Below are 27,226 nucleotides of genomic sequence, written 5' to 3' on the forward strand. Positions count from 1 at the left end.
CAATACCTGGAAACTAAATGGCTCAAAATAATGAGAGATTTTACAAACTCACTCTGGTTTCTCAAACTCATCACAGGGGCCTGATGCACGACATTACTTTTTAAAATCTTACTGTTATTGATAAGGGGAACAAGGAACTTTTTAATTGCAAAGCATTCATTAAAACAAAACTTGAGGAGTCAAACTTTGTATTACGGGGACCGAAGATGTGCAGTTTGAATAATAATCTTGAAATTCAGACGTACAAAGATTTTACACACTGATTTTCAACAGTAAATCCACAACCAATAAAGTTGAATCTTTTGAAAGACATGTCAAAGGTGTGAATCTGAAATTCACTTTCAAAGAAATTCACAATGAAATGCACTGTGTAAGTCCAGCATGTTGTCAGCTAAGAAATCAGCAAAAATGAACTATCTCATTACTGGCCATATAGATGAGAAAGGAAAATAAACTCATGTTTACAATGTGGATGTGAAAGAACAGTTTCTAGGTTCAGCTTCAATATTTATGTTTATGAATAATTGATATGTTCATATTGTCTAACAGCTATCTAGATGGATAAAGCTATGTTTGCATCTATACATACTTATGCGTTCATACGCATCAGTATAAAACATTGATATTAGGTTTTTTCTAGACCAAATTCTAAAAAATGAGTTAAACAGTGAATCTCATAATTGTAGTAGGTCCCACCGAGATTTGAACTCGGATCGCTGGATTCAGAGTCCAGTGTGCTAACCATTACACCATGGAACCCTCTCACACAAGAGTGCCTTTTCCATTGAGACAAAAGAGAGCGCATCAGTGATGTCCTTCTCTTATATTGATAAAAAGATATCTCATTTGAATGGTCATAGTGGATAGAGATTTAATGTGATTTGATTCTTTTCAGCTATATTCTCTATAAAAGTGTTAAATATTCAAATGTTTATCTGAATATAAAAGTTATATCACAATGTTCATCTTTGCCTGTAGCATAATAAAACAGTCTACATTTCCAGACTACTGAAGCAATGTCTCTGTCTCCTGCATGGGTGGCTCGATAGAGCAATGGTTGGCAATTTGGACTTTGCATCCAATGATCCGATTTGAAACCTTGGAGGGACTTTTTTTATTACTCTTGAGCTTTTCCATTTCTTCATCTTTGTTCATTGATAGCTCAAATCCAACACCAGTAGGTTGAAAGAGTCAATTATTAAATGCTTTCAAAATGTCCATCAGCTTGAACAAGTTACATCAATACAAACTTTACAATAATTTGACGTCAAATTTCTTCACAAAGTAGTTAGCCATTATAAAATCATATCCTGATTTTCTCAAACACATTTCAGACGGGTGATTCACAGCATCACTTTTTTAATCTTTCCCGCTATTGATAAGGCGAAAATAGCACATTTTGAATGAGAAGTTTTCTTCAATCAGACATAGAGGAACCCAAATGATGATCTCATTCAGCTAGTAAAAATGTTGTTTTATATTAGTATGGAAATCGTGAAAAGAAAATGTTTTTCATGCTGATTTACAACAGTTGATCTCCAATAGTAAAATATAAGCTTTTGGTCGGAGGCATGACAGGTACTGATCAAATTCTGATTTTTGAACTTCATTCACAAATCATATGATATGCTTTGTATACATCAACTGTATTGTTGGATCAATAATGAGTAAAAAGTGACTATCTCAATTTCAGGACATATAAAAGAGAAAGAAGTAGAAACTCATGTTTCAAATGCTGAGAGGCAACAACTGTTCATGATTTTCACCTCCACTAATTATATTTATTTTTATAATCTATATGTTTATATGTTCCTATAAATATACAGAGACATATAGCTATATATACAGAGATACATATGTACAGGTTGATTTTTACATGTTTATAAGTAAATGTGATGTTGTTCCAAATAAAACTTTTAAGAACTGAATGGAAAAGAAAATTGTAATGTTCAGATAAGTCCCACTGAAATTTGTACTCAGATCCCTGTTTTCAGAGTCCAGAGTGCTAACCACGACACCATCCACCCTCCCGTACCAGGGTGAGCTTTCCATTTTGACAGAAGAGATTTGCCTCAGGGGGCAACTTATCTTTCATTGAAAAATATTATCTCACATAAAAACCACTGTTCAACAGAGTTATAACGTTATTTGAGTCTTTTGGGCAACATCCTTCCCCAACATAGTTCAATATGCAAAAGTTTACCAGAATAGGAAAGCAATCCAATTCAGTTTCTCTTTGACAGTAGAATATTAAAAACGTTGACATTTCCACATTGCTGCAGCAGTTTGCACTCCTTTCACATGGGAGGTTCCATGGTGTAATGGTTAGCACTTTGGACTTTGAATCCAATGATCCGAGTTCAAATCTCGGTGGGACCATTTTATGACTCTTGACCAAATCATTTTCTTTCAAGTGTATTCATTAATATCACATATCTAATACCGGTAGGGTGAAAAATTAATTTATTGATTATACTCTAAAAGTTTACTAGATGTGAGCAAATAATAGAATTTTTACAATACCTGGAAACTAAATGGCTCAAACTAATGAGAGATTTTACAAACTCACTCTGGTTTCTCAAACTCATCACAGGGGCCTGATGCACGACATTACTTTTTAAAATCTTACTGTTATTGATAAGGGGAACAAGGAACTTTTTAATTGCAAAGCATTCATTAAAACAAAACTTGAGGAGTCAAACTTTGTATTACGGGGACCGAAGATGTGCAGTTTGAATAATAATCTTGAAATTCAGACGTACAAAGATTTTACACACTGATTTTCAACAGTAAATCCACAACCAATAAAGTTCAATCTTTTGAAAGACATGTCAAAGGTGTGAATCTGAAATTCACTTTCAAAGAAATTCACAATGAAATGCACTGTGTAAGTCCAGCATGTTGTCAGCTAAGAAATCAGCAAAAATGAACTATCTCATTACTGGCCATATAGATGAGAAAGGAAAATAAACTCATGTTTACAATGTGGATGTGAAAGAACAGTTTCTAGGTTCAGCTTCAATATTTATGTTTATGAATAATTGATATGTTCATATTGTCTAACAGCTATCTAGATGGATAAAGCTATGTATGCATCTATACATACTTATGCGTTCATACGCATCAGTATAAAACATTGATATTAGGTTTTTTCTAGACCAAATTCTAAAAAATGAGTTAAACAGTGAATCTCATAATTGTAGTAGGTCCCACCGAGATTTGAACTCGGATCGCTGGATTCAGAGTCCAGTGTGCTAACCATTACACCATGGAACCCTCTCACACAAGAGTGCCTTTTCCATTGAGACAAAAGAGAGCGCATCAGTGATGTCCTTCTCTTATATTGATAAAAAGATATCGCATTTGAATGGTCATAGTGGATAGAGATTTAATGTGATTTGATTCTTTTCAGCTATATTCTCTATAAAAGTGTTAAATATTCAAATGTTTATCTGAATATAAAAGTTATATCACAATGTTCATCTTTGCCTGTAGCATAATAAAACAGTCTACATTTCCAGACTACTGAAGCAATGTCTCTGTCTCCTGCATGGGTGGCTCGATAGAGCAATGGTTGGCAATTTGGACTTTGCATCCAATGATCCGATTTGAAACCTTGGAGGGACTTTTTTTTATTACTCTTGAGCTTTTCCATTTCTTCATCTTTGTTCATTGATAGCTCAAATCCAACACCAGTAGGTTGAAAGAGTCAATTATTGAATGCTTTCAAAATGTCCATCAGCTTGAACAAGTTACATCAATACAAACTTTACAATACTTTGACATCAAATTTCTTCACAAAGTAGTTAGCCATTATAAAATCATATCCTGATTTTCTCAAACGCATTTCAGACGGGTGATTCACAGCATCACTTTTTTAATCTTTCCCGCTATTGATAAGGCGAAAATAGCACATTTTGAATGAGAAGTTTTCTTCAATCAGACATAGAGGAACCCAAATGATGATCTCATTCAGCTAGTAAAAATGTTGTTTTATATTAGTATGGAAATCGTGAAAAGAAAATGTTTTTCATGCTGATTTACAACAGTTGATCTCCAATAGTAAAATATAAGCTTTTGGTCGGAGGCATGACAGGTACTGATCAAATTCTCATTTTTGAACTTCATTCACAAATCATATGATATGCTTTGTATACATCAACTGTATTGTTGGATCAATAATGAGTAAAAAGTGACTATCTCAATTTCAGGACATATAAAAGAGAAAGAAGTAGAAACTCATGTTTCAAATGCTGAGAGGCAACAACTGTTCATGATTTTCACCTCCACTAATTATATTTATTTTTATAATCTATATGTTTATATGTTCCTATAAATATACAGAGACATATAGCTATATATACAGAGATACATATGTACAGGTTGATTTTTACATGTTTATAAGTAAATGTGATGTTGTTCCAAATAAAACTTTTAAGAACTGAATGGAAAAGAAAATTGTAATGTTCAGATAAGTCCCACTGAAATTTGTACTCAGATCCCTGTTTTCAGAGTCCAGAGTGCTAACCACGACACCATCCACCCTCCCGTACCAGGGTGAGCTTTCCATTTTGACAGAAGAGATTTGCCTCAGGGGGCAACTTATCTTTCATTGAAAAATATTATCTCACATAAAAACCACTGTTCAACAGAGTTATAACGTTATTTGAGTCTTTTGGGCAACATCCTTCCCCAACATAGTTCAATATGCAAAAGTTTACCAGAATAGGAAAGCAATCCAATTCAGTTTCTCTTTGACAGTAGAATATTAAAAACTTTGACATTTCCACATTGCTGCAGCAGTTTGCACTCCTTTCACATGGGAGGTTCCATGGTGTAATGGTTAGCACTTTGGACTTTGAATCCAATGATCCGAGTTCAAATCTCGGTGGGACCATTTTATGACTCTTGACCAAATCATTTTCTTTCAAGTGTATTCATTAATATCACATATCTAATACCGGTAGGGTGAAAAATTAATGTATTGATTATACTCTAAAAGTTTACTAGATGTGAGCAAATAATAGAATTTTTACAATACCTGGAAACTAAATGGCTCAAAATAATGAGAGATTTTACAAACTCACTCTGGTTTCTCAAACTCATCACAGGGGCCTGATGCACGACATTACTTTTTAAAATCTTACTGTTATTGATAAGGGGAACAAGGAACTTTTTAATTGCAAAGCATTCATTAAAACAAAACTTGAGGAGTCAAACTTTGTATTACGGGGACCGAAGATGTGCAGTTTGAATAATAATCTTGAAATTCAGACGTACAAAGATTTTACACACTGATTTTCAACAGTAAATCCACAACCAATAAAGTTGAATCTTTTGAAAGACATGTCAAAGGTGTGAATCTGAAATTCACTTTCAAAGAAATTCACAATGAAATGCACTGTGTAAGTCCAGCATGTTGTCAGCTAAGAAATCAGCAAAAATGAACTATCTCATTACTGGCCATATAGATGAGAAAGGAAAATAAACTCATGTTTACAATGTGGATGTGAAAGAACAGTTTCTAGGTTCAGCTTCAATATTTATGTTTATGAATAATTGATATGTTCATATTGTCTAACAGCTATCTAGATGGATAAAGCTATGTTTGCATCTATACATACTTAGGCGTTCATACGCATCAGTATAAAACATTGATATTAGGTTTTTTCTAGACCAAATTCTAAAAAATGAGTTAAACAGTGAATCTCATAATTGTAGTAGGTCCCACCGAGATTTGAACTCGGATCGCTGGATTCAGAGTCCAGTGTGCTAACCATTACACCATGGAACCCTCTCACACAAGAGTGCCTTTTCCATTGAGACAAAAGAGAGCGCATCAGTGATGTCCTTCTCTTATATTGATAAAAAGATATCTCATTTGAATGGTCATAGTGGATAGAGATTTAATGTGATTTGATTCTTTTCAGCTATATTCTCTATAAAAGTGTTAAATATTCAAATGTTTATCTGAATATAAAAGTTATATCACAATGTTCATCTTTGCCTGTAGCATAATAAAACAGTCTACATTTCCAGACTACTGAAGCAATGTCTCTGTCTCCTGCATGGGTGGCTCGATAGAGCAATGGTTGGCAATTTGGACTTTGCATCCAATGATCCGATTTGAAACCTTGGAGGGACTTTTTTTATTACTCTTGAGCTTTTCCATTTCTTCATCTTTGTTCATTGATAGCTCAAATCCAACACCAGTAGGTTGAAAGAGTCAATTATTAAATGCTTTCAAAATGTCCATCAGCTTGAACAAGTTACATCAATACAAACTTTACAATAATTTGACGTCAAATTTCTTCACAAAGTAGTTAGCCATTATAAAATCATATCCTGATTTTCTCAAACACATTTCAGACGGGTGATTCACAGCATCACTTTTTTAATCTTTCCCGCTATTGATAAGGCGAAAATAGCACATTTTGAATGAGAAGTTTTCTTCAATCAGACATAGAGGAACCCAAATGATGATCTCATTCAGCTAGTAAAAATGTTGTTTTATATTAGTATGGAAATCGTGAAAAGAAAATGTTTTTCATGCTGATTTACAACAGTTGATCTCCAATAGTAAAATATAAGCTTTTGGTCGGAGGCATGACAGGTACTGATCAAATTCTCATTTTTGAACTTCATTCACAAATCATATGATATGCTTTGTATACATCAACTGTATTGTTGGATCAATAATGAGTAAAAAGTGACTATCTCAATTTCAGGACATATAAAAGAGAAAGAAGTAGAAACTCATGTTTCAAATGCTGAGAGGCAACAACTGTTCATGATTTTCACCTCCACTAATTATATTTATTTTTATAATCTATATGTTTATATGTTCCTATAAATATACAGAGACATATAGCTATATATACAGAGATACATATGTACAGGTTGATTTTTACATGTTTATAAGTAAATGTGATGTTGTTCCAAATAAAACTTTTAAGAACTGAATGGAAAAGAAAATTGTAATGTTCAGATAAGTCCCACTGAAATTTGTACTCAGATCCCTGTTTTCAGAGTCCAGAGTGCTAACCACGACACCATCCACCCTCCCGTACCAGGGTGAGCTTTCCATTTTGACAGAAGAGATTTGCCTCAGGGGGCAACTTATCTTTCATTGAAAAATATTATCTCACATAAAAACCACTGTTCAACAGAGTTATAACGTTATTTGAGTCTTTTGGGCAACATCCTTCCCCAACATAGTTCAATATGCAAAAGTTTACCAGAATAGGAAAGCAATCCAATTCAGTTTCTCTTTGACAGTAGAATATTAAAAACGTTGACATTTCCACATTGCTGCAGCAGTTTGCACTCCTTTCACATGGGAGGTTCCATGGTGTAATGGTTAGCACTTTGGACTTTGAATCCAATGATCCGAGTTCAAATCTCGGTGGGACCATTTTATGACTCTTGACCAAATCATTTTCTTTCAAGTGTATTCATTAATATCACATATCTAATACCGGTAGGGTGAAAAATTAATTTATTGATTATACTCTAAAAGTTTACTAGATGTGAGCAAATAATAGAATTTTTACAATACCTGGAAACTAAATGGCTCAAACTAATGAGAGATTTTACAAACTCACTCTGGTTTCTCAAACTCATCACAGGGGCCTGATGCACGACATTACTTTTTAAAATCTTACTGTTATTGATAAGGGGAACAAGGAACTTTTTAATTGCAAAGCATTCATTAAAACAAAACTTGAGGAGTCAAACTTTGTATTACGGGGACCGAAGATGTGCAGTTTGAATAATAATCTTGAAATTCAGACGTACAAAGATTTTACACACTGATTTTCAACAGTAAATCCACAACCAATAAAGTTCAATCTTTTGAAAGACATGTCAAAGGTGTGAATCTGAAATTCACTTTCAAAGAAATTCACAATGAAATGCACTGTGTAAGTCCAGCATGTTGTCAGCTAAGAAATCAGCAAAAATGAACTATCTCATTACTGGCCATATAGATGAGAAAGGAAAATAAACTCATGTTTACAATGTGGATGTGAAAGAACAGTTTCTAGGTTCAGCTTCAATATTTATGTTTATGAATAATTGATATGTTCATATTGTCTAACAGCTATCTAGATGGATAAAGCTATGTATGCATCTATACATACTTATGCGTTCATACGCATCAGTATAAAACATTGATATTAGGTTTTTTCTAGACCAAATTCTAAAAAATGAGTTAAACAGTGAATCTCATAATTGTAGTAGGTCCCACCGAGATTTGAACTCGGATCGCTGGATTCAGAGTCCAGTGTGCTAACCATTACACCATGGAACCCTCTCACACAAGAGTGCCTTTTCCATTGAGACAAAAGAGAGCGCATCAGTGATGTCCTTCTCTTATATTGATAAAAAGATATCGCATTTGAATGGTCATAGTGGATAGAGATTTAATGTGATTTGATTCTTTTCAGCTATATTCTCTATAAAAGTGTTAAATATTCAAATGTTTATCTGAATATAAAAGTTATATCACAATGTTCATCTTTGCCTGTAGCATAATAAAACAGTCTACATTTCCAGACTACTGAAGCAATGTCTCTGTCTCCTGCATGGGTGGCTCGATAGAGCAATGGTTGGCAATTTGGACTTTGCATCCAATGATCCGATTTGAAACCTTGGAGGGACTTTTTTTTATTACTCTTGAGCTTTTCCATTTCTTCATCTTTGTTCATTGATAGCTCAAATCCAACACCAGTAGGTTGAAAGAGTCAATTATTGAATGCTTTCAAAATGTCCATCAGCTTGAACAAGTTACATCAATACAAACTTTACAATACTTTGACATCAAATTTCTTCACAAAGTAGTTAGCCATTATAAAATCATATCCTGATTTTCTCAAACGCATTTCAGACGGGTGATTCACAGCATCACTTTTTTAATCTTTCCCGCTATTGATAAGGCGAAAATAGCACATTTTGAATGAGAAGTTTTCTTCAATCAGACATAGAGGAACCCAAATGATGATCTCATTCAGCTAGTAAAAATGTTGTTTTATATTAGTATGGAAATCGTGAAAAGAAAATGTTTTTCATGCTGATTTACAACAGTTGATCTCCAATAGTAAAATATAAGCTTTTGGTCGGAGGCATGACAGGTACTGATCAAATTCTCATTTTTGAACTTCATTCACAAATCATATGATATGCTTTGTATACATCAACTGTATTGTTGGATCAATAATGAGTAAAAAGTGACTATCTCAATTTCAGGACATATAAAAGAGAAAGAAGTAGAAACTCATGTTTCAAATGCTGAGAGGCAACAACTGTTCATGATTTTCACCTCCACTAATTATATTTATTTTTATAATCTATATGTTTATATGTTCCTATAAATATACAGAGACATATAGCTATATATACAGAGATACATATGTACAGGTTGATTTTTACATGTTTATAAGTAAATGTGATGTTGTTCCAAATAAAACTTTTAAGAACTGAATGGAAAAGAAAATTGTAATGTTCAGATAAGTCCCACTGAAATTTGTACTCAGATCCCTGTTTTCAGAGTCCAGAGTGCTAACCACGACACCATCCACCCTCCCGTACCAGGGTGAGCTTTCCATTTTGACAGAAGAGATTTGCCTCAGGGGGCAACTTATCTTTCATTGAAAAATATTATCTCACATAAAAACCACTGTTCAACAGAGTTATAACGTTATTTGAGTCTTTTGGGCAACATCCTTCCCCAACATAGTTCAATATGCAAAAGTTTACCAGAATAGGAAAGCAATCCAATTCAGTTTCTCTTTGACAGTAGAATATTAAAAACTTTGACATTTCCACATTGCTGCAGCAGTTTGCACTCCTTTCACATGGGAGGTTCCATGGTGTAATGGTTAGCACTTTGGACTTTGAATCCAATGATCCGAGTTCAAATCTCGGTGGGACCATTTTATGACTCTTGACCAAATCATTTTCTTTCAAGTGTATTCATTAATATCACATATCTAATACCGGTAGGGTGAAAAATTAATGTATTGATTATACTCTAAAAGTTTACTAGATGTGAGCAAATAATAGAATTTTTACAATACCTGGAAACTAAATGGCTCAAAATAATGAGAGATTTTACAAACTCACTCTGGTTTCTCAAACTCATCACAGGGGCCTGATGCACGACATTACTTTTTAAAATCTTACTGTTATTGATAAGGGGAACAAGGAACTTTTTAATTGCAAAGCATTCATTAAAACAAAACTTGAGGAGTCAAACTTTGTATTACGGGGACCGAAGATGTGCAGTTTGAATAATAATCTTGAAATTCAGACGTACAAAGATTTTACACACTGATTTTCAACAGTAAATCCACAACCAATAAAGTTGAATCTTTTGAAAGACATGTCAAAGGTGTGAATCTGAAATTCACTTTCAAAGAAATTCACAATGAAATGCACTGTGTAAGTCCAGCATGTTGTCAGCTAAGAAATCAGCAAAAATGAACTATCTCATTACTGGCCATATAGATGAGAAAGGAAAATAAACTCATGTTTACAATGTGGATGTGAAAGAACAGTTTCTAGGTTCAGCTTCAATATTTATGTTTATGAATAATTGATATGTTCATATTGTCTAACAGCTATCTAGATGGATAAAGCTATGTTTGCATCTATACATACTTATGCGTTCATACGCATCAGTATAAAACATTGATATTAGGTTTTTTCTAGACCAAATTCTAAAAAATGAGTTAAACAGTGAATCTCATAATTGTAGTAGGTCCCACCGAGATTTGAACTCGGATCGCTGGATTCAGAGTCCAGTGTGCTAACCATTACACCATGGAACCCTCTCACACAAGAGTGCCTTTTCCATTGAGACAAAAGAGAGCGCATCAGTGATGTCCTTCTCTTATATTGATAAAAAGATATCTCATTTGAATGGTCATAGTGGATAGAGATTTAATGTGATTTGATTCTTTTCAGCTATATTCTCTATAAAAGTGTTAAATATTCAAATGTTTATCTGAATATAAAAGTTATATCACAATGTTCATCTTTGCCTGTAGCATAATAAAACAGTCTACATTTCCAGACTACTGAAGCAATGTCTCTGTCTCCTGCATGGGTGGCTCGATAGAGCAATGGTTGGCAATTTGGACTTTGCATCCAATGATCCGATTTGAAACCTTGGAGGGACTTTTTTTATTACTCTTGAGCTTTTCCATTTCTTCATCTTTGTTCATTGATAGCTCAAATCCAACACCAGTAGGTTGAAAGAGTCAATTATTAAATGCTTTCAAAATGTCCATCAGCTTGAACAAGTTACATCAATACAAACTTTACAATAATTTGACGTCAAATTTCTTCACAAAGTAGTTAGCCATTATAAAATCATATCCTGATTTTCTCAAACACATTTCAGACGGGTGATTCACAGCATCACTTTTTTAATCTTTCCCGCTATTGATAAGGCGAAAATAGCACATTTTGAATGAGAAGTTTTCTTCAATCAGACATAGAGGAACCCAAATGATGATCTCATTCAGCTAGTAAAAATGTTGTTTTATATTAGTATGGAAATCGTGAAAAGAAAATGTTTTTCATGCTGATTTACAACAGTTGATCTCCAATAGTAAAATATAAGCTTTTGGTCGGAGGCATGACAGGTACTGATCAAATTCTCATTTTTGAACTTCATTCACAAATCATATGATATGCTTTGTATTCATCAACTGTATTGTTGGATCAATAATGAGTAAAAAGTGACTATCTCAATTTCAGGACATATAAAAGAGAAAGAAGTAGAAACTCATGTTTCAAATGCTGAGAGGCAACAACTGTTCATGATTTTCACCTCCACTAATTATATTTATTTTTATAATCTATATGTTTATATGTTCCTATAAATATACAGAGACATATAGCTATATATACAGAGATACATATGTACAGGTTGATTTTTACATGTTTATAAGTAAATGTGATGTTGTTCCAAATAAAACTTTTAAGAACTGAATGGAAAAGAAAATTGTAATGTTCAGATAAGTCCCACTGAAATTTGTACTCAGATCCCTGTTTTCAGAGTCCAGAGTGCTAACCACGACACCATCCACCCTCCCGTACCAGGGTGAGCTTTCCATTTTGACAGAAGAGATTTGCCTCAGGGGGCAACTTATCTTTCATTGAAAAATATTATCTCACATAAAAACCACTGTTCAACAGAGTTATAACGTTATTTGAGTCTTTTGGGCAACATCCTTCCCCAACATAGTTCAATATGCAAAAGTTTACCAGAATAGGAAAGCAATCCAATTCAGTTTCTCTTTGACAGTAGAATATTAAAAACTTTGACATTTCCACATTGCTGCAGCAGTTTGCACTCCTTTCACATGGGAGGTTCCATGGTGTAATGGTTAGCACTTTGGACTTTGAATCCAATGATCCGAGTTCAAATCTTGGTGGGACCATTTTATGACTCTTGACCAAATCATTTTCTTTCAAGTGTATTCATTAATATCACATATCTAATACCGGTAGGGTGAAAAATTAATGTATTGATTATACTCTAAAAGTTTACTAGATGTGAGCAAATAATAGAATTTTTACAATACCTGGAAACTAAATGGCTCAAAATAATGAGAGATTTTACAAACTCACTCTGGTTTCTCAAACTCATCACAGGGGCCTGATGCACGACATTACTTTTTAAAATCTTACTGTTATTGATAAGGGGAACAAGGAACTTTTTAATTGCAAAGCATTCATTAAAACAAAACTTGAGGAGTCAAACTTTGTATTACGGGGACCGAAGATGTGCAGTTTGAATAATAATCTTGAAATTCAGACGTACAAAGATTTTACACACTGATTTTCAACAGTAAATCCACAACCAATAAAGTTGAATCTTTTGAAAGACATGTCAAAGGTGTGAATCTGAAATTCACTTTCAAAGAAATTCACAATGAAATGCACTGTGTAAGTCCAGCATGTTGTCAGCTAAGAAATCAGCAAAAATGAACTATCTCATTACTGGCCATATAGATGAGAAAGGAAAATAAACTCATGTTTACAATGTGGATGTGAAAGAACAGTTTCTAGGTTCAGCTTCAATATTTATGTTTATGAATAATTGATATGTTCATATTGTCTAACAGCTATCTAGATGGATAAAGCTATGTTTGCATCTATACATACTTATGCGTTCATACGCATCAGTATAAAACATTGATATTAGGTTTTTTCTAGACCAAATTCTAAAAAATGAGTTAAACAGTGAATCTCATAATTGTAGTAGGTCCCACCGAGATTTGAACTCGGATCGCTGGATTCAGAGTCCAGTGTGCTAACCATTACACCATGGAACCCTCTCACACAAGAGTGCCTTTTCCATTGAGACAAAAGAGAGCGCATCAGTGATGTCCTTCTCTTATATTGATAAAAAGATATCTCATTTGAATGGTCATAGTGGATAGAGATTTAATGTGATTTGATTCTTTTCAGCTATATTCTCTATAAAAGTGTTAAATATTCAAATGTTTATCTGAATATAAAAGTTATATCACAATGTTCATCTTTGCCTGTAGCATAATAAAACAGTCTACATTTCCAGACTACTGAAGCAATGTCTCTGTCTCCTGCATGGGTGGCTCGATAGAGCAATGGTTGGCAATTTGGACTTTGCATCCAATGATCCGATTTGAAACCTTGGAGGGACTTTTTTTATTACTCTTGAGCTTTTCCATTTCTTCATCTTTGTTCATTGATAGCTCAAATCCAACACCAGTAGGTTGAAAGAGTCAATTATTAAATGCTTTCAAAATGTCCATCAGCTTGAACAAGTTACATCAATACAAACTTTACAATAATTTGACGTCAAATTTCTTCACAAAGTAGTTAGCCATTATAAAATCATATCCTGATTTTCTCAAACACATTTCAGACGGGTGATTCACAGCATCACTTTTTTAATCTTTCCCGCTATTGATAAGGCGAAAATAGCACATTTTGAATGAGAAGTTTTCTTCAATCAGACATAGAGGAACCCAAATGATGATCTCATTCAGCTAGTAAAAATGTTGTTTTATATTAGTATGGAAATCGTGAAAAGAAAATGTTTTTCATGCTGATTTACAACAGTTGATCTCCAATAGTAAAATATAAGCTTTTGGTCGGAGGCATGACAGGTACTGATCAAATTCTCATTTTTGAACTTCATTCACAAATCATATGATATGCTTTGTATACATCAACTGTATTGTTGGATCAATAATGAGTAAAAAGTGACTATCTCAATTTCAGGACATATAAAAGAGAAAGAAGTAGAAACTCATGTTTCAAATGCTGAGAGGCAACAACTGTTCATGATTTTCACCTCCACTAATTATATTTATTTTTATAATCTATATGTTTATATGTTCCTATAAATATACAGAGACATATAGCTATATATACAGAGATACATATGTACAGGTTGATTTTTACATGTTTATAAGTAAATGTGATGTTGTTCCAAATAAAACTTTTAAGAACTGAATGGAAAAGAAAATTGTAATGTTCAGATAAGTCCCACTGAAATTTGTACTCAGATCCCTGTTTTCAGAGTCCAGAGTGCTAACCATGACACCATCCACCCTCCCGTACCAGGGTGAGCTTTCCATTTTGACAGAAGAGATTTGCCTCAGGGGGCAACTTATCTTTCATTGAAAAATATTATCTCACATAAAAACCACTGTTCAACAGAGTTATAACGTTATTTGAGTCTTTTGGGCAACATCCTTCCCCAACATAGTTCAATATGCAAAAGTTTACCAGAATAGGAAAGCAATCCAATTCAGTTTCTCTTTGACAGTAGAATATTAAAAACGTTGACATTTCCACATTGCTGCAGCAGTTTGCACTCCTTTCACATGGGAGGTTCCATGGTGTAATGGTTAGCACTTTGGACTTTGAATCCAATGATCCGAGTTCAAATCTCGGTGGGACCATTTTATGACTCTTGACCAAATCATTTTCTTTCAAGTGTATTCATTAATATCACATATCTAATACCGGTAGGGTGAAAAATTAATTTATTGATTATACTCTAAAAGTTTACTAGATGTGAGCAAATAATAGAATTTTTACAATACCTGGAAACTAAATGGCTCAAACTAATGAGAGATTTTACAAACTCACTCTGGTTTCTCAAACTCATCACAGGGGCCTGATGCACGACATTACTTTTTAAAATCTTACTGTTATTGATAAGGGGAACAAGGAACTTTTTAATTGCAAAGCATTCATTAAAACAAAACTTGAGGAGTCAAACTTTGTATTACGGGGACCGAAGATGTGCAGTTTGAATAATAATCTTGAAATTCAGACGTACAAAGATTTTACACACTGATTTTCAACAGTAAATCCACAACCAATAAAGTTGAATCTTTTGAAAGACATGTCAAAGGTGTGAATCTGAAATTCACTTTCAAAGAAATTCACAATGAAATGCACTGTGTAAGTCCATCATGTTGTCAGCTAAGAAATCAGCAAAAATGAACTATCTCATTACTGGCCATATAGATGAGAAAGGAAAATAAACTCATGTTTACAATGTGGATGTGAAAGAACAGTTTCTAGGTTCAGCTTCAATATTTATGTTTATGAATAATTGATATGTTCATATTGTCTAACAGCTATCTAGATGGATAAAGCTATGTATGCATCTATACATACTTATGCGTTCATACGCATCAGTATAAAACATTGATATTAGGTTTTTTCTAGACCAAATTCTAAAAAATGAGTTAAACAGTGAATCTCATAATTGTAGTAGGTCCCACCGAGATTTGAACTCGGATCGCTGGATTCAGAGTCCAGTGTGCTAACCATTACACCATGGAACCCTCTCACACAAGAGTGCCTTTTCCATTGAGACAAAAGAGAGCGCATCAGTGATGTCCTTCTCTTATATTGATAAAAAGATATCGCATTTGAATGGTCATAGTGGATAGAGATTTAATGTGATTTGATTCTTTTCAGCTATATTCTCTATAAAAGTGTTAAATATTCAAATGTTTATCTGAATATAAAAGTTATATCACAATGTTCATCTTTGCCTGTAGCATAATAAAACAGTCTACATTTCCAGACTACTGAAGCAATGTCTCTGTCTCCTGCATGGGTGGCTCGATAGAGCAATGGTTGGCAATTTGGACTTTGCATCGAATGATCCGATTTGAAACCTTGGAGGGACTTTTTTTATTACTCTTGAGCTTTTCCATTTCTTCATCTTTGTTCATTGATAGCTCAAATCCAACACCAGTAGGTTGAAAGAGTCAATTATTGAATGCTTTCAAAATGTCCATCAGCTTGAACAAGTTACATCAATACAAACTTTACAATACTTTGACATCAAATTTCTTCACAAAGTAGTTAGCCATTATAAAATCATATCCTGATTTTCTCAAACGCATTTCAGACGGGTGATTCACAGCATCACTTTTTTAATCTTTCCCGCTATTGATAAGGCGAAAATAGCACATTTTGAATGAGAAGTTTTCTTCAATCAGACATAGAGGAACCCAAATGATGATCTCATTCAGCTAGTAAAAATGTTGTTTTATATTAGTATGGAAATCGTGAAAAGAAAATGTTTTTCATGCTGATTTACAACAGTTGATCTCCAATAGTAAAATATAAGCTTTTGGTCGGAGGCATGACAGGTACTGATCAAATTCTCATTTTTGAACTTCATTCACAAATCATATGATATGCTTTGTATACATCAACTGTATTGTTGGATCAATAATGAGTAAAAAGTGACTATCTCAATTTCAGGACATATAAAAGAGAAAGAAGTAGAAACTCATGTTTCAAATGCTGAGAGGCAACAACTGTTCATGATTTTCACCTCCACTAATTATATTTATTTTTATAATCTATATGTTTATATGTTCCTATAAATATACAGAGACATATAGCTATATATACAGAGATACATATGTACAGGTTGATTTTTACATGTTTATAAGTAAATGTGATGTTGTTCCAAATAAAACTTTTAAGAACTGAATGGAAAAGAAAATTGTAATGTTCAGATAAGTCCCACTGAAATTTGTACTCAGATCCCTGTTTTCAGAGTCCAGAGTGCTAACCACGACACCATCCACCCTCCTGTACCAGGGTGAGCTTTCCATTTTGACAGAAGAGATTTGCCTCAGGGGGCAACTTATCTTTCATTGAAAAATATTATCTCACATAAAAACCACTGTTCAACAGAGTTATAACGTTATTTGAGTCTTTTGGGCAACATCCTTCCCCAACATAGTTCAATATGCAAAAGTTTACCAGAATAGGAAAGCAATCCAATTCAGTTTCTCTTTGACAGTAGAATATTAAAAACGTTGACATTTCCACATTGCTGCAGCAGTTTGCACTCCTTTCACATGGGAGGTTCCATGGTGTAATGGTTAGCACTTTGGACTTTGAATCCAATGATCCGAGTTCAAATCTCGGTGGGACCATTTTATGACTCTTGACCAAATCATTTTCTTTCAAGTGTATTCATTAATATCACATATCTAATACCGGTAGGGTGAAAAATTAATTTATTGATTATACTCTAAAAGTTTACTAGATGTGAGCAAATAATAGAATTTTTACAATACCTGGAAACTAAATGGCTCAAACTAATGAGAGATTTTACAAACTCACTCTGGTTTCTCAAACTCATCACAGGGGCCTGATGCACGACATTACTTTTTAAAATCTTACTGTTATTGATAAGGGGAACAAGGAACTTTTTAATTGCAAAGCATTCATTAAAACAAAACTTGAGGAGTCAAACTTTGTATTACGGGGACCGAAGATGTGCAGTTTGAATAATAATCTTGAAATTCAGACGTACAAAGATTTTACACACTGATTTTCAACAGTAAATCCACAACCAATAAAGTTGAATCTTTTGAAAGACATGTCAAAGGTGTGAATCTGAAATTCACTTTCAAAGAAATTCACAATGAAATGCACTGTGTAAGTCCATCATGTTGTCAGCTAAGAAATCAGCAAAAATGAACTATCTCATTACTGGCCATATAGATGAGAAAGGAAAATAAACTCATGTTTACAATGTGGATGTGAAAGAACAGTTTCTAGGTTCAGCTTCAATATTTATGTTTATGAATAATTGATATGTTCATATTGTCTAACAGCTATCTAGATGGATAAAGCTATGTATGCATCTATACATACTTATGCGTTCATACGCATCAGTATAAAACATTGATATTAGGTTTTTTCTAGACCAAATTCTAAAAAATGAGTTAAACAGTGAATCTCATAATTGTAGTAGGTCCCACCGAGATTTGAACTCGGATCGCTGGATTCAGAGTCCAGTGTGCTAACCATTACACCATGGAACCCTCTCACACAAGAGTGCCTTTTCCATTGAGACAAAAGAGAGCGCATCAGTGATGTCCTTCTCTTATATTGATAAAAAGATATCGCATTTGAATGGTCATAGTGGATAGAGATTTAATGTGATTTGATTCTTTTCAGCTATATTCTCTATAAAAGTGTTAAATATTCAAATGTTTATCTGAATATAAAAGTTATATCACAATGTTCATCTTTGCCTGTAGCATAATAAAACAGTCTACATTTCCAGACTACTGAAGCAATGTCTCTGTCTCCTGCATGGGTGGCTCGATAGAGCAATGGTTGGCAATTTGGACTTTGCATCCAATGATCCGATTTTAAACCTTGGAGGGACTTTTTTTATTACTTTTGAGCTTTTCCATTTCTTCATCTTTGTTCATTGATAGCTCAAATCCAACACCAGTAGGTTGAAAGAGTCAATTATTGAATGCTTTCAAAATGTCCATCAGCTTGAACAAGTTACATCAATACAAACTTTACAATAATTTGACGTCAAATTTCTTCACAAAGTAGTTAGCCATTATAAAATCATATCCTGATTTTCTCAAACGCATTTCAGACGGGTGATTCACAGCATCACTTTTTTAATCTTTCCCGCTATTGATAAGGCGAAAATAGCACATTTTGAATGAGAAGTTTTCTTCAATCAGACATAGAGGAACCCAAATGATGATCTCATTCAGCTAGTAAAAATGTTGTTTTATATTAGTATGGAAATCGTGAAAAGAAAATGTTTTTCATGCTGATTTACAACAGTTGATCTCCAATAGTAAAATATAAGCTTTTGGTCGGAGGCATGACAGGTACTGATCAAATTCTCATTTTTGAACTTCATTCACAAATCATATGATATGCTTTGTATACATCAACTGTATTGTTGGATCTATAATGAGTAAAAAGTGACTATCTCAATTTCAGGACATATAAAAGAGAAAGAAGTAGAAACTCATGTTTCAAATGCTGAGAGGCAACAACTGTTCATGATTTTCACCTCCACTAATTATATTTATTTTTATAATCTATATGTTTATATGTTCCTATAAATATACAGAGACATATAGCTATATATACAGAGATACATATGTACAGGTTGATTTTTACATGTTTATAAGTAAATGTGATGTTGTTCCAAATAAAACTTTTAAGAACTGAATGGAAAAGAAAATTGTAATGTTCAGATAAGTCCCACTGAAATTTGTACTCAGATCCCTGTTTTCAGAGTCCAGAGTGCTAACCACGACACCATCCACCCTCCCGTACCAGGGTGAGCTTTCCATTTTGACAGAAGAGATTTGCCTCAGGGGGCAACTTATCTTTCATTGAAAAATATTATCTCACATAAAAACCACTGTTCAACAGAGTTATAACGTTATTTGAGTCTTTTGGGCAACATCCTTCCCCAACATAGTTCAATATGCAAAAGTTTACCAGAATAGGAAAGCAATCCAATTCAGTTTCTCTTTGACAGTAGAATATTAAAAACGTTGACATTTCCACATTGCTGCAGCAGTTTGCACTCCTTTCACATGGGAGGTTCCATGGTGTAATGGTTAGCACTTTGGACTTTGAATCCAATGATCCGAGTTCAAATCTCGGTGGGACCATTTTATGACTCTTGACCAAATCATTTTCTTTCAAGTGTATTCATTAATATCACATATCTAATACCGGTAGGGTGAAAAATTAATGTATTGATTATACTCTAAAAGTTTACTAGATGTGAGCAAATAATAGAATTTTTACAATACCTGGAAACTAAATGGCTCAAAATAATGAGAGATTTTACAAACTCACTCTGGTTTCTCAAACTCATCACAGGGGCCTGATGCACGACATTACTTTTTAAAATCTTACTGTTATTGATAAGGGGAACAAGGAACTTTTTAATTGCAAAGCATTCATTAAAACAAAACTTGAGGAGTCAAACTTTGTATTACGGGGACCGAAGATGTGCAGTTTGAATAATAATCTTGAAATTCAGACGTACAAAGATTTTACACACTGATTTTCAACAGTAAATCCACAACCAATAAAGTTGAATCTTTTGAAAGACATGTCAAAGGTGTGAATCTGAAATTCACTTTCAAAGAAATTCACAATGAAATGCACTGTGTAAGTCCAGCATGTTGTCAGCTAAGAAATCAGCAAAAATGAACTATCTCATTACTGGCCATATAGATGAGAAAGGAAAATAAACTCATGTTTACAATGTGGATGTGAAAGAACAGTTTCTAGGTTCAGCTTCAATATTTATGTTTATGAATAATTGATATGTTCATATTGTCTAACAGCTATCTAGATGGATAAAGCTATGTTTGCATCTATACATACTTATGCGTTCATACGCATCAGTATAAAACATTGATATTAGGTTTTTTCTAGACCAAATTCTAAAAAATGAGTTAAACAGTGAATCTCATAATTGTAGTAGGTCCCACCGAGATTTGAACTCGGATCGCTGGATTCAGAGTCCAGTGTGCTAACCATTACACCATGGAACCCTCTCACACAAGAGTGCCTTTTCCATTGAGACAAAAGAGAGCGCATCAGTGATGTCCTTCTCTTATATTGATAAAAAGATATCTCATTTGAATGGTCATAGTGGATAGAGATTTAATGTGATTTGATTCTTTTCAGCTATATTCTCTATAAAAGTGTTAAATATTCAAATGTTTATCTGAATATAAAAGTTATATCACAATGTTCATCTTTGCCTGTAGCATAATAAAACAGTCTACATTTCCAGACTACTGAAGCAATGTCTCTGTCTCCTGCATGGGTGGCTCGATAGAGCAATGGTTGGCAATTTGGACTTTGCATCCAATGATCCGATTTGAAACCTTGGAGGGACTTTTTTTATTACTCTTGAGCTTTTCCATTTCTTCATCTTTGTTCATTGATAGCTCAAATCCAACACCAGTAGGTTGAAAGAGTCAATTATTAAATGCTTTCAAAATGTCCATCAGCTTGAACAAGTTACATCAATACAAACTTTACAATAATTTGACGTCAAATTTCTTCACAAAGTAGTTAGCCATTATAAAATCATATCCTGATTTTCTCAAACACATTTCAGACGGGTGATTCACAGCATCACTTTTTTAATCTTTCCCGCTATTGATAAGGCGAAAATAGCACATTTTGAATGAGAAGTTTTCTTCAATCAGACATAGAGGAACCCAAATGATGATCTCATTCAGCTAGTAAAAATGTTGTTTTATATTAGTATGGAAATCGTGAAAAGAAAATGTTTTTCATGCTGATTTACAACAGTTGATCTCCAATAGTAAAATATAAGCTTTTGGTCGGAGGCATGACAGGTACTGATCAAATTCTCATTTTTGAACTTCATTCACAAATCATATGATATGCTTTGTATACATCAACTGTATTGTTGGATCAATAATGAGTAAAAAGTGACTATCTCAATTTCAGGACATATAAAAGAGAAAGAAGTAGAAACTCATGTTTCAAATGCTGAGAGGCAACAACTGTTCATGATTTTCACCTCCACTAATTATATTTATTTTTATAATCTATATGTTTATATGTTCCTATAAATATACAGAGACATATAGCTATATATACAGAGATACATATGTACAGGTTGATTTTTACATGTTTATAAGTAAATGTGATGTTGTTCCAAATAAAACTTTTAAGAACTGAATGGAAAAGAAAATTGTAATGTTCAGATAAGTCCCACTGAAATTTGTACTCAGATCCCTGTTTTCAGAGTCCAGAGTGCTAACCACGACACCATCCACCCTCCCGTACCAGGGTGAGCTTTCCATTTTGACAGAAGAGATTTGCCTCAGGGGGCAACTTATCTTTCATTGAAAAATATTATCTCACATAAAAACCACTGTTCAACAGAGTTATAACGTTATTTGAGTCTTTTGGGCAACATCCTTCCCCAACATAGTTCAATATGCAAAAGTTTACCAGAATAGGAAAGCAATCCAATTCAGTTTCTCTTTGACAGTAGAATATTAAAAACTTTGACATTTCCACATTGCTGCAGCAGTTTGCACTCCTTTCACATGGGAGGTTCCATGGTGTAATGGTTAGCACTTTGGACTTTGAATCCAATGATCCGAGTTCAAATCTCGGTGGGACCATTTTATGACTCTTGACCAAATCATTTTCTTTCAAGTGTATTCATTAATATCACATATCTAATACCGGTAGGGTGAAAAATTAATGTATTGATTATACTCTAAAAGTTTACTAGATGTGAGCAAATAATAGAATTTTTACAATACCTGGAAACTAAATGGCTCAAAATAATGAGAGATTTTACAAACTCACTCTGGTTTCTCAAACTCATCACAGGGGCCTGATGCACGACATTACTTTTTAAAATCTTACTGTTATTGATAAGGGGAACAAGGAACTTTTTAATTGCAAAGCATTCATTAAAACAAAACTTGAGGAGTCAAACTTTGTATTACGGGGACCGAAGATGTGCAGTTTGAATAATAATCTTGAAATTCAGACGTACAAAGATTTTACACACTGATTTTCAACAGTAAATCCACAACCAATAAAGTTGAATCTTTTGAAAGACATGTCAAAGGTGTGAATCTGAAATTCACTTTCAAAGAAATTCACAATGAAATGCACTGTGTAAGTCCAGCATGTTGTCAGCTAAGAAATCAGCAAAAATGAACTATCTCATTACTGGCCATATAGATGAGAAAGGAAAATAAACTCATGTTTACAATGTGGATGTGAAAGAACAGTTTCTAGGTTCAGCTTCAATATTTATGTTTATGAATAATTGATATGTTCATATTGTCTAACAGCTATCTAGATGGATAAAGCTATGTTTGCATCTATACATACTTATGCGTTCATACGCATCAGTATAAAACATTGATATTAGGTTTTTTCTAGACCAAATTCTAAAAAATGAGTTAAACAGTGAATCTCATAATTGTAGTAGGTCCCACCGAGATTTGAACTCGGATCGCTGGATTCAGAGTCCAGTGTGCTAACCATTACACCATGGAACCCTCTCACACAAGAGTGCCTTTTCCATTGAGACAAAAGAGAGCGCATCAGTGATGTCCTTCTCTTATATTGATAAAAAGATATCTCATTTGAATGGTCATAGTGGATAGAGATTTAATGTGATTTGATTCTTTTCAGCTATATTCTCTATAAAAGTGTTAAATATTCAAATGTTTATCTGAATATAAAAGTTATATCACAATGTTCATCTTTGCCTGTAGCATAATAAAACAGTCTACATTTCCAGACTACTGAAGCAATGTCTCTGTCTCCTGCATGGGTGGCTCGATAGAGCAATGGTTGGCAATTTGGACTTTGCATCCAATGATCCGATTTGAAACCTTGGAGGGACTTTTTTTATTACTCTTGAGCTTTTCCATTTCTTCATCTTTGTTCATTGATAGCTCAAATCCAACACCAGTAGGTTGAAAGAGTCAATTATTAAATGCTTTCAAAATGTCCATCAGCTTGAACAAGTTACATCAATACAAACTTTACAATAATTTGACGTCAAATTTCTTCACAAAGTAGTTAGCCATTATAAAATCATATCCTGATTTTCTCAAACACATTTCAGACGGGTGATTCACAGCATCACTTTTTTAATCTTTCCCGCTATTGATAAGGCGAAAATAGCACATTTTGAATGAGAAGTTTTCTTCAATCAGACATAGAGGAACCCAAATGATGATCTCATTCAGCTAGTAAAAATGTTGTTTTATATTAGTATGGAAATCGTGAAAAGAAAATGTTTTTCATGCTGATTTACAACAGTTGATCTCCAATAGTAAAATATAAGCTTTTGGTCGGAGGCATGACAGGTACTGATCAAATTCTCATTTTTGAACTTCATTCACAAATCATATGATATGCTTTGTATACATCAACTGTATTGTTGGATCAATAATGAGTAAAAAGTGACTATCTCAATTTCAGGACATATAAAAGAGAAAGAAGTAGAAACTCATGTTTCAAATGCTGAGAGGCAACAACTGTTCATGATTTTCACCTCCACTAATTATATTTATTTTTATAATCTATATGTTTATATGTTCCTATAAATATACAGAGACATATAGCTATATATACAGAGATACATATGTACAGGTTGATTTTTACATGTTTATAAGTAAATGTGATGTTGTTCCAAATAAAACTTTTAAGAACTGAATGGAAAAGAAAATTGTAATGTTCAGATAAGTCCCACTGAAATTTGTACTCAGATCCCTGTTTTCAGAGTCCAGAGTGCTAACCACGACACCATCCACCCTCCCGTACCAGGGTGAGCTTTCCATTTTGACAGAAGAGATTTGCCTCAGGGGGCAACTTATCTTTCATTGAAAAATATTATCTCACATAAAAACCACTGTTCAACAGAGTTATAACGTTATTTGAGTCTTTTGGGCAACATCCTTCCCCAACATAGTTCAATATGCAAAAGTTTACCAGAATAGGAAAGCAATCCAATTCAGTTTCTCTTTGACAGTAGAATATTAAAAACTTTGACATTTCCACATTGCTGCAGCAGTTTGCACTCCTTTCACATGGGAGGTTCCATGGTGTAATGGTTAGCACTTTGGACTTTGAATCCAATGATCCGAGTTCAAATCTCGGTGGGACCATTTTATGACTCTTGACCAAATCATTTTCTTTCAAGTGTATTCATTAATATCACATATCTAATACCGGTAGGGTGAAAAATTAATGTATTGATTATACTCTAAAAGTTTACTAGATGTGAGCAAATAATAGAATTTTTACAATACCTGGAAACTAAATGGCTCAAAATAATGAGAGATTTTACAAACTCACTCTGGTTTCTCAAACTCATCACAGCGGCCTGATGCACGACATTACTTTTTAAAATCTTACTGTTATTGATAAGGGGAACAAGGAACTTTTTAATTGCAAAGCATTCATTAAAACAAAACTTGAGGAGTCAAACTTTGTATTACGGGGACCGAAGATGTGCAGTTTGAATAATAATCTTGAAATTCAGACGTACAAAGATTTTACACACTGATTTTCAACAGTAAATCCACAACCAATAAAGTTGAATCTTTTGAAAGACATGTCAAAGGTGTGAATCTGAAATTCACTTTCAAAGAAATTCACAATGAAATGCACTGTGTAAGTCCAGCATGTTGTCAGCTAAGAAATCAGCAAAAATGAACTATCTCATTACTGGCCATATAGATGAGAAAGGAAAATAAACTCATGTTTACAATGTGGATGTGAAAGAACAGTTTCTAGGTTCAGCTTCAATATTTATGTTTATGAATAATTGATATGTTCATATTGTCTAACAGCTATCTAGATGGATAAAGCTATGTTTGCATCTATACATACTTATGCGTTCATACGCATCAGTATAAAACATTGATATTAGGTTTTTTCTAGACCAAATTCTAAAAAATGAGTTAAACAGTGAATCTCATAATTGTAGTAGGTCCCACCGAGATTTGAACTCGGATCGCTGGATTCAGAGTCCAGTGTGCTAACCATTACACCATGGAACCCTCTCACACAAGAGTGCCTTTTCCATTGAGACAAAAGAGAGCGCATCAGTGATGTCCTTCTCTTATATTGATAAAAAGATATCTCATTTGAATGGTCATAGTGGATAGAGATTTAATGTGATTTGATTCTTTTCAGCTATATTCTCTATAAAAGTGTTAAATATTCAAATGTTTATCTGAATATAAAAGTTATATCACAATGTTCATCTTTGCCTGTAGCATAATAAAACAGTCTACATTTCCAGACTACTGAAGCAATGTCTCTGTCTCCTGCATGGGTGGCTCGATAGAGCAATGGTTGGCAATTTGGACTTTGCATCCAATGATCCGATTTGAAACCTTGGAGGGACTTTTTTTATTACTCTTGAGCTTTTCCATTTCTTCATCTTTGTTCATTGATAGCTCAAATCCAACACCAGTAGGTTGAAAGAGTCAATTATTAAATGCTTTCAAAATGTCCATCAGCTTGAACAAGTTACATCAATACAAACTTTACAATAATTTGACGTCAAATTTCTTCACAAAGTAGTTAGCCATTATAAAATCATATCCTGATTTTCTCAAACACATTTCAGACGGGTGATTCACAGCATCACTTTTTTAATCTTTCCCGCTATTGATAAGGCGAAAATAGCACATTTTGAATGAGAAGTTTTCTTCAATCAGACATAGAGGAACCCAAATGATGATCTCATTCAGCTAGTAAAAATGTTGTTTTATATTAGTATGGAAATCGTGAAAAGAAAATGTTTTTCATGCTGATTTACAACAGTTGATCTCCAATAGTAAAATATAAGCTTTTGGTCGGAGGCATGACAGGTACTGATCAAATTCTCATTTTTGAACTTCATTCACAAATCATATGATATGCTTTGTATACATCAACTGTATTGTTGGATCAATAATGAGTAAAAAGTGACTATCTCAATTTCAGGACATATAAAAGAGAAAGAAGTAGAAACTCATGTTTCAAATGCTGAGAGGCAACAACTGTTCATGATTTTCACCTCCACTAATTATATTTATTTTTATAATCTATATGTTTATATGTTCCTATAAATATACAGAGACATATAGCTATATATACAGAGATACATATGTACAGGTTGATTTTTACATGTTTATAAGTAAATGTGATGTTGTTCCAAATAAAACTTTTAAGAACTGAATGGAAAAGAAAATTGTAATGTTCAGATAAGTCCCACTGAAATTTGTACTCAGATCCCTGTTTTCAGAGTCCAGAGTGCTAACCACGACACCATCCACCCTCCCGTACCAGGGTGAGCTTTCCATTT

General features: G+C 33.6%; 20 non-coding genes across 20 annotated transcripts; 9 read left to right on the forward strand and 11 right to left on the reverse strand.

The window, feature by feature from the left end:
* Positions 1-687: 687 nt before the first annotated feature.
* Positions 688-759, reverse strand: TRNAQ-CUG (transfer RNA glutamine (anticodon CUG)). The gene has a single exon. It is a non-coding gene; the product is annotated as a tRNA-Gln (tRNA).
* A 1,548-nt stretch (positions 760-2,307) lies between these two features.
* Positions 2,308-2,379, forward strand: TRNAQ-UUG (transfer RNA glutamine (anticodon UUG)). The gene has a single exon. It is a non-coding gene; the product is annotated as a tRNA-Gln (tRNA).
* An 825-nt stretch (positions 2,380-3,204) lies between these two features.
* Positions 3,205-3,276, reverse strand: TRNAQ-CUG (transfer RNA glutamine (anticodon CUG)). Its single transcript has one exon. It is a non-coding gene; the product is annotated as a tRNA-Gln (tRNA).
* A 1,549-nt stretch (positions 3,277-4,825) lies between these two features.
* Positions 4,826-4,897, forward strand: TRNAQ-UUG (transfer RNA glutamine (anticodon UUG)). The gene has a single exon. It is a non-coding gene; the product is annotated as a tRNA-Gln (tRNA).
* Positions 4,898-5,722: 825 nt separating this feature from the next.
* Positions 5,723-5,794, reverse strand: TRNAQ-CUG (transfer RNA glutamine (anticodon CUG)). Its single transcript has one exon. It is a non-coding gene; the product is annotated as a tRNA-Gln (tRNA).
* A 1,548-nt stretch (positions 5,795-7,342) lies between these two features.
* Positions 7,343-7,414, forward strand: TRNAQ-UUG (transfer RNA glutamine (anticodon UUG)). The gene has a single exon. It is a non-coding gene; the product is annotated as a tRNA-Gln (tRNA).
* An 825-nt stretch (positions 7,415-8,239) lies between these two features.
* TRNAQ-CUG (transfer RNA glutamine (anticodon CUG)) lies at positions 8,240-8,311 on the reverse strand. The gene has a single exon. It is a non-coding gene; the product is annotated as a tRNA-Gln (tRNA).
* Positions 8,312-9,860: 1,549 nt separating this feature from the next.
* TRNAQ-UUG (transfer RNA glutamine (anticodon UUG)) lies at positions 9,861-9,932 on the forward strand. Its single transcript has one exon. It is a non-coding gene; the product is annotated as a tRNA-Gln (tRNA).
* An 825-nt stretch (positions 9,933-10,757) lies between these two features.
* On the reverse strand, positions 10,758-10,829 carry TRNAQ-CUG (transfer RNA glutamine (anticodon CUG)). Its single transcript has one exon. It is a non-coding gene; the product is annotated as a tRNA-Gln (tRNA).
* Positions 10,830-13,274: 2,445 nt separating this feature from the next.
* On the reverse strand, positions 13,275-13,346 carry TRNAQ-CUG (transfer RNA glutamine (anticodon CUG)). Its single transcript has one exon. It is a non-coding gene; the product is annotated as a tRNA-Gln (tRNA).
* A 1,548-nt stretch (positions 13,347-14,894) lies between these two features.
* Positions 14,895-14,966, forward strand: TRNAQ-UUG (transfer RNA glutamine (anticodon UUG)). Its single transcript has one exon. It is a non-coding gene; the product is annotated as a tRNA-Gln (tRNA).
* Positions 14,967-15,791: 825 nt separating this feature from the next.
* TRNAQ-CUG (transfer RNA glutamine (anticodon CUG)) lies at positions 15,792-15,863 on the reverse strand. The gene has a single exon. It is a non-coding gene; the product is annotated as a tRNA-Gln (tRNA).
* A 1,548-nt stretch (positions 15,864-17,411) lies between these two features.
* On the forward strand, positions 17,412-17,483 carry TRNAQ-UUG (transfer RNA glutamine (anticodon UUG)). The gene has a single exon. It is a non-coding gene; the product is annotated as a tRNA-Gln (tRNA).
* An 825-nt stretch (positions 17,484-18,308) lies between these two features.
* Positions 18,309-18,380, reverse strand: TRNAQ-CUG (transfer RNA glutamine (anticodon CUG)). The gene has a single exon. It is a non-coding gene; the product is annotated as a tRNA-Gln (tRNA).
* Positions 18,381-19,928: 1,548 nt separating this feature from the next.
* Positions 19,929-20,000, forward strand: TRNAQ-UUG (transfer RNA glutamine (anticodon UUG)). Its single transcript has one exon. It is a non-coding gene; the product is annotated as a tRNA-Gln (tRNA).
* An 825-nt stretch (positions 20,001-20,825) lies between these two features.
* TRNAQ-CUG (transfer RNA glutamine (anticodon CUG)) lies at positions 20,826-20,897 on the reverse strand. The gene has a single exon. It is a non-coding gene; the product is annotated as a tRNA-Gln (tRNA).
* A 1,548-nt stretch (positions 20,898-22,445) lies between these two features.
* TRNAQ-UUG (transfer RNA glutamine (anticodon UUG)) lies at positions 22,446-22,517 on the forward strand. Its single transcript has one exon. It is a non-coding gene; the product is annotated as a tRNA-Gln (tRNA).
* Positions 22,518-23,342: 825 nt separating this feature from the next.
* On the reverse strand, positions 23,343-23,414 carry TRNAQ-CUG (transfer RNA glutamine (anticodon CUG)). The gene has a single exon. It is a non-coding gene; the product is annotated as a tRNA-Gln (tRNA).
* A 1,548-nt stretch (positions 23,415-24,962) lies between these two features.
* Positions 24,963-25,034, forward strand: TRNAQ-UUG (transfer RNA glutamine (anticodon UUG)). The gene has a single exon. It is a non-coding gene; the product is annotated as a tRNA-Gln (tRNA).
* Positions 25,035-25,859: 825 nt separating this feature from the next.
* Positions 25,860-25,931, reverse strand: TRNAQ-CUG (transfer RNA glutamine (anticodon CUG)). The gene has a single exon. It is a non-coding gene; the product is annotated as a tRNA-Gln (tRNA).
* Between the last annotated feature and the right edge of the window lie 1,295 nt (positions 25,932-27,226).

Source organism: Triturus cristatus, chromosome 5_2 (genome assembly GCF_964204655.1).
Source record: "Triturus cristatus chromosome 5_2, aTriCri1.1, whole genome shotgun sequence".
NCBI classification, from domain to species: Eukaryota; Metazoa; Chordata; class Amphibia; order Caudata; family Salamandridae; genus Triturus; species Triturus cristatus.